Source organism: Notamacropus eugenii, chromosome 6 (assembly GCF_028372415.1).
Source record: "Notamacropus eugenii isolate mMacEug1 chromosome 6, mMacEug1.pri_v2, whole genome shotgun sequence".
Taxonomy (NCBI): domain Eukaryota; kingdom Metazoa; phylum Chordata; class Mammalia; order Diprotodontia; family Macropodidae; genus Notamacropus; species Notamacropus eugenii.
Window position 1 is genome coordinate 269,804,943 of NC_092877.1, and position 9,299 is coordinate 269,814,241.

Below are 9,299 nucleotides of genomic sequence, written 5' to 3' on the forward strand. Positions count from 1 at the left end.
GCTTTTTTTAATCATGGTAATTCTAGAAATACCTTACCACCTATCTTTTCATCCCTATTTACCTTGCATTTGTAAAAAGGGAAAACAAGTAAAAATATATGATACTGCATGTCAATCTAACAAAGTAAACAACATTCTGTGATACTAAGCCCTGCCATCTTCACTGAGAAAAGAGAGGAGATGTGTTTCATTTCCTGTTCTTTGAGAGGAGAGAGGGAGATGTATTGCATTTTCTGTTCTTCAGGATTATTATTAGTTTTTTTAACTGCACAAAATTAGTCTTTTATAAAGCAATCTTCCATATGCTTATATTTATTTCATTCTAAATCAGTTTATAAAAATTTTCCTACGTTTCTCTGAATCCCCCATATTTGTCATTTCTTGTAAGACAAGAAGTTTTTGTCATGAACAGATGAATATAATAAAGGACTAGTGTTGCTATCTTTTGCATAAAAAATGTTACTTATTATTCATAACCCCTCAAACTCTAACACAGTGCCTTGCATATAGGAAGTTATTGATGAATGTATTGTGGATTGGACTAGATGACTATCTACCGCTTTGTCTCCATGTTAAGGACAGTTGGATAGAAGACTGAAGGCAAAAGTGATCCTTCAGCACCTCTGTCAATGCCTGGATTCCTTTATGGATTTCATGAACTAAATAGTTTTTGAAGGATAGGTACTAGATTTATGATTTTATTTATTTAAAGGACTCCCAAGTACAGAAACTCTGCCTCCCAATGCCAAGTGTCATCTTCTCTACAATTTATAGTCCAGAAGAATTGCATTTGAATATAGAAAAGTTAAGTGGCTTGATCAAAGTTTTACACCCAATATCATTCTGAGATCAAATTTGAATTCAAGTCTTTCTGATTCTAAAACTAGCATTCTATCCCCTTCACCATGACTGTTCTTAAGGGATCCATAAAATAGATGCTATCAGAATACTTAACCTGAATTATCAAAAATTCACACTTTCGTTTTGGTTAATCTAATTTTAGTAGGCAAGATCAACTTAATTGGTCAGTATCTTTGTGATAGAGCTCACTCAATTAAGGCTGTGATGAAGTAACAGCACTGAACAAGTACTGGCCAGCTAACGACCTTTATTTATTTGCCTACCTAGACAACTAAAAATGACAGCTATCTCACACCCCCAATATGTGCTGGTTCCAGCAGTTTTTATAAAGCAAATGGTCAAAACAGTTTATTCTCTTGGTTATTGTGTTTATCCTTTGTTCTGGAAGAGAACCATGACATCAAGATGATGACATGACTTCCAGGTGACTTGGATTTGAGTATTTCACTTGCTGTTGTTCGATATAGATCCTAATCCTGCTCTGCTTGTCTTGATAACTGTCACGAGTTGTTGGATGTAAAACCATTATCTGGTGATCAGTTTTGTTTTGTTTTTCCAGTGATGAAAATCTAAACTTAGCAAAGCTTGTTCTGGGGTGATAATCTCCTGCTGAACTCCTCTTTAAATCCATTACACCCAAATAAAACTTAATTCTTGTGGATGAGGTTGTAATGAATGCAAGACCAACTCCACATAGACACTGGACTTTAGCAGAGGATTTAAAGATCAAAGGGTTTCTATGGACTAATCAATTTCACATTGACATACTTGGAGTCCTAAATAATACTATACAGATTCAATGTTTCAGTTTTTAGAAGTGTTAGAACCCTCCCTCTACAGTGGGATAGGGCAGTCTTGTGCTCTGCAAGGGCAGTGGATTTTAGTGGAGCTAATTCAAAGAAGAGATGTTACTTTGTAGACTGGAAAAATATCCACAGCTATATGGCAGTATTAAATTTGTCCTTACTTTAAACATTGGGTTATAATTTACTATGTACAATGTATGTACACACACATATGCTCAAATAGATGTGTGTATAGATAGATAGATAGATATTTGTGACCTATATACATATGTATATATGCATATGTATATCTGCCTCTATCCCTCTCGCTACATATTTGACCTATCTCTTCATTATGGAGTAATGCCTCATGTTTTTCTTGCCTTGACTATAAATAATCAGGTCTACTGATGGGGGAAAAGTTTGGTGATATATTTTTATTTATTTTTATATGTGTGTCAAATGAAATTAAAACATTTTTAAAACAACTATCAACTTGCGTTTTCAAAGTGACATAGCTGCTGTTGTGTTCTGGGAAACTGCCATAAAATCATGTTAGGCTGTTTCAGGTTCTCTGACAGTGATGTTGACATCACTGACGGCAGCTATAAAGATGAGCAAACTCTTCTCAAATTCCATTCTCTCTCTCTCTCTCTCTCTCTCTCTCTCTCTCTCTCTCTCTCTCTCTCTCTCTCTCTCTCTCTCTCAGTTTCAAGAAAAATGTCACTTTTCTTAGGTCAGCTAAAAGCATCACTATTATTTCACAATGTACTTCATTAATTTTCCCTTGACTTTCATTCATATGATGTATCTTCCTTACTCATTATACACATTTGCTCCTACTTTCCACTGAACAAAAGGAACACTCTACAACAAAATATGATAGAATATTCTGAATAGTTCAATGTACAACTAAATAAACTTGAAAGACAAAAGATATAACCAATTCCACATTATCTGTTCTGATTGGCAAACTCTTATCCAATACATCCTTAAGTTTCTTAATATGTTTTTAATAAAAGATAAAGATATACTTTAAAAGATCTATTTAAAGACTGAAATATTTAGAAATAAAAATGCCTTAATGTGGGAGCAGTCTTTGGGGATAATATTCATCTAAAACAACCACAGAAAAAGATAAGTTCTTTACAATACCAAATATTAGTTCAGCAGTTATAATGTTAACTAAAATATAACCACTTTAACCCCAGCATAGAGCATATGCCTGGATCTTAGTAAATGAATTAAATTGCTATGTCATTAAGTAATTTAATATTGACTATGCTTCCCTTCACTGTCATACTCAAAATGCTAGGCATTTAATGTTTAGTGCTTTGTACTATCCCTCCTCTTCTCCCAAGCAAAACTGATAATACTATATGAATCAACATCACCATTCACTTTCCAAGAAAGAATATTGACATTTATACAAACCAGCTCTTTTCCACTGATGATTTTTAGAGAACTTAGATATACATTCAGCATTTTCATTCTACCTTTCTACAAGTGATATTTCATACTCTTCTATCACTCAGACACTATACAGCCTGATATCCCTTAATGCCAGGGATTAAATTGGATAGAATTTAAAAGGCAAATCAAGATTCTTAGCAGTATGGTCTTGGAATAAACCTTAGGAATAAAATGATCCAAGCTCCTATTGAAAGAAGGAGACAAACATGGTTATCTAGGTCTCTGATAGAGTCCTTTCAGAGAAAACAAGCTCTAGTTGAGCTTATAATCAACTAAAATTATGAAATCTTGCTTTCACGACCTATTGTCAACAACAACTAAGACATTTATTAAATTTATAATAGAGGGGATGGAGCCAAGGTAGTGAAGTCTAGAATTAGGAATCTGCCTGAGCATTCCCCTTTAATTCCTCAAAATATCTGTAAAAATGACTAAACAAATTCTAGAAGAGTAGAAACTACAAAATGACAGAATGAAACATTTCCAACCCAAGATAATCAGGAAAACCAAAAGGAAGGGTCTATTGCACCAGGCTTTTAATGAAACATTCCCCAGCGTGGATCATGCCAGCATAGAAGGAATTGGATACCTCGGGGGCTGAATAAGTGGCAGAGGTAGCTGTCTTCAAACTTTACCCACAAAAGCCAAAGACAGCTTCAAAGATAAGTGGGAAAGCTCGCTCATCTGGAGAGAGAGGAACGTGGTATAGCCCCACTGCCAGCCCCAATCACAGAGCAGCAGCAGCCATTGCCTGATTGGTGGCTGCTTCTGAAGTTCTCTGGTTGATCTGGGTCTCAGTCTTGAGTGACAGTCCTGGGACGAGGAGGAGGGTTGGTGCAGCAGAGCTGGTGGCAATTGTAAATTCTATTCGCTGTTCCAGGGAAGAAAAGAGTGCTTGTTGTTGCTCATAGATAGGAGTGCAGGCAAGAAGAGGAATAAAGACCTCTCCTTTGATCATAGCATTTTAGAGGAATGGAGAATGTACAGGTCCCTAGAGATATCTCTGAAAACAGCTGCACAAAAACCGTGAAACTTGGGGCAGTACACCCTCCACTTAACAAAGAGCTCAAAAGCCAAGTAATTAATTGGGAAAATGATCAAAGAGGGAGGAACATAAGACGATAGAAGGTTACTTTCTTGGTGAGAAGGTATTTTCTTACAACGAGGAAGATCAAAGCATACAAGTGGAAGAAGATAGCAAGGTAAACGTTCCTACATACAAGGACTCCAAGAAAAATATAAAATGATCTCAGACCATGGAAGAGCTCAAAAAGAATTTTGAAAATCAAGTAAGAGAAGGAGAAGAGAAACTAGAAAGAGAAATGAGAATGGTGCAATAAAATCATGAAAAATGAGTACAATAGCTTGCTAAAGGAGACCCCAAAAACGCTGAAGAAAAAAACATCTTCAAAAATATACTAACCCAAACATCAAAGAGGTCTAAAAAGTCAATGAGGAGAAAAATGCCTTAAAAATCAGAATGGGCCAAATAGAAACGGAGGCCCAAAAACCCACTGAAGAAAATAATTCCTTAAAAATTGGAATGGAGCACATGGAAGCTATTGATTTTATAAAAAATCAAGAAATTATAAAACAAAACTAAACAAATGAAAAAATAGAAGGCAATGTGAAATATCACATTAAAAAAAAAACTGACCTAGAAAATGGCCCTGGGGGAAATAATTTAAAATGTATTGGTCAACCTGAAAACCATGACCAACAAACAATCTCACAAGAAGTTATCAAGGAAAATTACCCTGATATTCTAGAACCAGAAGGGAAAATAGTAATAGAAAGAATCTACTGATCACCTCCTGAGAAAGGAAAACTCCTAGGAATATTGTAGCCAAATTCCAGAGTTCCTAGGTCAAGGAGAGAATATTAAAAGTAGTCATAAAGAAACAATTCAAGTAGTGTGGAAACACAATCAGGATAACACAAAATTTAGCAGCTTCTGCACAAAGAGATCAGTTTAGAATATAATATTACAGAGATCTAGACCTGGGATGAAAACCAAGAATCACCCATCCAGCAAAACTGAGTATAATACTTCAGAGAAAAACATGGAATTTCAATGACATAGAGGACTTACAAATATTCTTGTTGAAATGACCAGAGCTGAATAGAAAATCTGACTTTCAAACACAAGAATCAAAAACAGCATGAAAAGATAAACAGGTCCATAAGGTACTCTAAATTAAAGTTGAAATGTTTATATTCCTGCATGGAAAGATAATATTTGTAACTCATGAAATTTTTCTCAGCATTAGGGTAGTTAGAGGGAATATGTAAGTGTGCATGTATATACACACACAAATATACATATACACACACATATACATGCACACATGTGTATATGTATGTGTGTACACAGGTGCATATACACATTGTGTGAGTGGGTCCATGCATGTATGCATATATGTATATGTACATATACATACAGACAGAGAGGTAGAGACAGAGTGCACAGAGTGAACTGAGTATGAAGGGAGGATACCTAAAAATAAAAATAAGTGTTGATAGGAATGTACTGGGAGAAAGAGAAAAGGAGAGCTACAATGTAGCAAATCATTTCACATAAAAGAGAAAAGAAAGAGTTTTTATACAGTATCTGGGCCAGATTGAACACACCCTCCAGCCTGGCTGCAATAAGGACAGCATGGGCACAGGCACTGTGTCCATATTCGAATTGCAAGCCTGCTACAACCTCTGAGATGCGTTTCCTTTGCTGAGAACCAAGTGTGTGTTCTGGAAGGGTGTGCTGGAGGAACTACTCTGGTTTATTAAGGATTTCACAAATACTAAGATCTGTGCCAAAAGACTGAAAATATAGCATGTCAATGGATCCCAAGACTTTTGGTACAAGCAGGGGTTCACGATCTGGAAGGAAGGAGATTTGGAACCAGTATATAGCTTCCAATGGAGACATTTTGGGGCAGAATACAAAGAGATGAACATAGATTATTCCCAGGCAAGGAGTGGATCAACTACAGAAAGCCATTGACACAATTAAAACCTGCCCTGATGACAAAGATTATTATGTGTTCTTGGAATCCTAAAGATCTTCCTCTGATGGCTCTACCTCCATGCCACACTCTCTGCCAATTCTATGTATGGAATGGTGAGCTTTCTTGTCAGTTATACCAGCAATCTGGAGATATGTGACCTCAGAGTGATGTTCAACATTGCCAGTTATTCCCTGCTCACCTACATGATCACTCACATTACAGTCCTGAAGCCAGGTGATTTTGTTCACACACTGGGAGATGCTCATCTATATTTGAATCATATTGATCCATTGAAAATTCAGATTCAGTGAGAACCAAGACCTTTCCCTAAGCTCAAAATTCTTTAAAAAGCTGAAATCATTGATGATTTCAAGACAGAAGACTTCCTGACTGAAGACTCTCACCCAGCTTTTAAAATAGAGATGGCCATCTAAAATAGCCTGATGCCCAGCTGAAAATGCTGAATACATGTTGCAAAGCATCCTTGTTTTGGCAAACAGAATGTAGTTTTTATCATAAAGAAGACAAGAGAAAGGGTTAAGGGTGGAGAAAATGTAATTCACCTTATGACATAAACAAAGGTCCTCACAGATCAGATTATTATCTTCTATACACACATGGATGTGTGTGTGCATGTATACAAAATAATCTTATCTGAAATAAGTCCACAAACTTCATCTGACAACTTCAGTAGAAGTGACAGCCAATTCCAAATGTATGGGATATTTATTAGTAATGATACTTTTGGTCTTATGCAATTATTAAAATAAAGTAATTCTTGCATTGTAAAGCATATTATTTTCTTATTTTCTAATGCAGGACAGCTGTGTCTCACTGCGCATGAATTCTCTAGTCGTCAATGGGAGATCTCATTGTACTATCTGAAGCTATCTCCATCAACACATGCTTTGTGGAGAGTTTACTAAGTGCAAAGCATTGAGACAGGTAAGGTACAAGACAACTAAAATGTCACTCTGACTTTTTCCCATTTAAAAAATTGCTAGTATGCAAATTGTTTGTCACAAAGAAAGATGGGAAATATACTTGTTGCTACGTAATGAATATAGATAGATTGCAATGCTAATAATCCATGGAAATCACTTCAGATATAATTTTATACTTCCTGAAATGTTTCTGTATCACCTTTTACAAATGAGTTTCACTACTTGTTGGCATTGCTTGTTACACAATCTGAGTCAAATGAACCATATGGCCATCAAATTCTATTGGCTTCAGGAAAATAATGCCTTCTCCAATAATCCTTTTTGAATTTCGAAGATTTTTTTTTCTTTTTTCTTTTTACTTTTTGCCTCCTGGGGAATGGATATAAGAAATAAGAGTTTCAAATACATGGAGGCATGAAATCTGCTGGTTCCAGAAATGCCTTTGGGCCAGGCTTTGCCATAAGGAGGCTTGTTACTATGGTGTATATACCCAAGGCTTAGCTCAGAGTTGTGATGAGAGAAGAGTTGTGATGGGAGCTTTTTTGAATGGGGGGGGGGGGTAAGGGAAGGATTTCATGTGGCCTAACCTTGACCCCCCAAATATCCTGTTTTATCTGAATTGTATTTATCTTCTCAAAACAACAAATGGGTCACGAAGGTACCTGTGTTCTATAGCAATATAACTTTCATTCCAATGGTATAATTCTTGGGTATGCTTGAGGCTAATTTTTTCTTAGGAAGGGAGAGCTTATAAGGAGCTTTTGAAAATAAGGAAGCTGATGCCTTCTTGGAACATGATAATTTTCCTTGATGACTCTCAGTGGTCTCCATTTGCTGCACAGGAGGATCCCTGCCATCAAGGAGATTCCAAATGGTACTCCTACAAGAGGCATATTCTGATCTCCCCATTCCAGTGAGTTGTGCTGACCTCTTTGAAGGTAAATGTTTTATGTTGACTTCTCAAAAAAAGGAGCTTGTATAGTGGAGGGGAAGAGAAAAGAGGTGAGAAGGAATAAGTGAGTCTTACTCTCATGGAATTTGGCTTAAGGAGGAAATAACACACACTCAATTGGGTATGGAAATCTATTTAACCCTGCAGAAAGGCAGAAGGGAAGGGGATAGGAGGGGAAGGATAAGAGAAGGGATGACAGATTGGGGGAAGAGTTGATCAGAAGCAAACACTACTGTGGGGGGACAGGTCAAGGGAGAGAATAGAATACATGGAGGACAGGAGATAAGAAAATATGGTTAGTCTTTAGTAATATGACTGTTATGGAAGTTTATTGCATAGATACACATTTATGATGTCTATTGAATTGCTTTCTTTTTCAATGAGGGTGAGTAGGAAGGGAGGAAAGGAGAAAATGTGGAACTCAAAGTTGTAAAAATGAATGTTAAAAAATTGTTTTTGTGTGCAACTTGGAAATAACATGTACATGCAATGGGGTATAGAAATCTCTCTTGCCCTACAGGAAAATAGAGGGGAGGAGGACTGGAGAAGGGAGGGTGGTGATAGAAGGGAGGGGCAATTTTTGGAAGGGGTGTTTGCAGTGTATGCTGTCTTGGAATGGGGGGAGGGGAGAGGGGAGAGAAAATTTGGAATTCAGAATGTAGTAGAAGTAAACGTCGAAAACTGAAAATAAAATAAATACATAATGAAAATAGGACAAAAAAGTATTGAAGAAAATATCTCCTTTAACAAAAGCAGCAATAGAATTAGCCACATAGCAAAAAAAGGTACAAAACATCACTGAAGAGAAGACCTCCACCAAAAGCAGAAATGACCAAACGGTAAAAGAGGAACAAAGTTCAATAAAGAAAATAACTTCTTAAAAAGAAGAATTGGCCAAATGGTAAAAAGAGATACAAAATCTCATTAAAGAAAGTCATACAATATAACTGATTAAATGGAAGTTAATGACATTACGCTTTTTTTTAGTTAATTAATTTATTTTAATTTTTAACATTCATTTTCACAAAATTGTAAGTTCCATATTTTCTCCCCAACTCTCCCCTCCCCCACTCAAAAACTTCTTACGTTCTGATTGTCCCTTCTAGCAATTTGCCCTCACTACTAACACCCCTCCCTTCCCTTATCCCCATCTTCTCTCTTGTCCTGTAGGGCAAGATAAATTTCTTTACCCCATTACCTGTATTTCTTATTTCCCAGTTGTACACAAAAACAATTCTCAACATTTGTTCCTAAAACTTTTGAGTTCCAACTTCTC

At 36.3% G+C, this 9,299-nt stretch overlaps 1 pseudogene; it reads left to right on the forward strand.

The window, feature by feature from the left end:
• The window catches only part of LOC140512341 (thymidylate synthase pseudogene), a 29,302-nt pseudogene extending 22,741 nt beyond the window's left edge, over positions 1-6,561 (forward strand).
• Positions 6,562-9,299: the final 2,738 nt, after the last annotated feature.